Here is an 849-nt window from a genome sequence, read left to right as displayed (position 1 = left end):
GAGGGAGGGGCTCTGCCTGGGGACCCCAACCCCAAACCCGGTCCCGCGGGGATGCTGAGTGGGGAAAATGGGGCTGCCCCGGCTGGTGGTCCCTGGGGAGCGTTGCCTATGCTCACCCACCCACTGCTCATCCCACCCAGACCCCGCAGCCATGGGGTGAGTGTGCAGGGACAGACCCCATCCCCAGGGATCGGTGGGTCTGGCCAGCCCCGTGGTGGTGTGAAGCAGTGTCCCAGCAAGGGAAGTGTCCTTGACGTTGCATGCAGCCCCCAAATTTCCACGCAGAAAGGGGAGAGGTGCCGTGGTGCCTGTGGGTAGCAATGCTCCCAACGGCCTTGGTCAAGCAACACCTCCTGTCTGCAGGCTGGAAACGCCCGGCTCGTTATTCACCATCCTACCCACCACTGGCGTGAAACAAAGCTTAGGGAAGGATTTGGGCTCAGCTGCCGATGGGGACACGTGCAGTCCTTCCTCAGGCTGCTGTCCCAAAACCCAGCCCAAGGGCACCATGTGCAAGGGTGGGCACTGCCTCAGTGCTCAGCGCGGTGCTGCGGATGTGGGGGATGCTCTGAGAGGGGGGATGCTGTGGTGCAGGGGCTGGCATGGGTATGGCACAGGGGCTCCTTGTCTGGTGTTTTGCAGCAGCCGATCAACACTGGGACTTGTTAAGAGGATGTGTTCAAACAAAAATAATCCCCAGAGCTGCGAGATGTCTCAGCAGCACAAGGGTTAACCTTGCTTTCCCTCTCTTTCCATGGCGAACTCGGTGGCGTGGTTGGGGATAACCTCGTTAGCGGCTGCGCTGCGGCAGTGATGCCCCTGGGACAGAGCAGCCCTATAAAATGGAGC

The sequence above is a fragment of the Charadrius vociferus genome, unplaced genomic scaffold (assembly GCF_000708025.1).
Source record: "Charadrius vociferus isolate BGI_N301 unplaced genomic scaffold, ASM70802v2 scaffold259, whole genome shotgun sequence".
NCBI lineage: Eukaryota > Metazoa > Chordata > Aves > Charadriiformes > Charadriidae > Charadrius > Charadrius vociferus.
The sequence above is the reverse complement of the archived record's forward strand: the minus strand, read 5'-3'. Positions refer to the sequence as shown.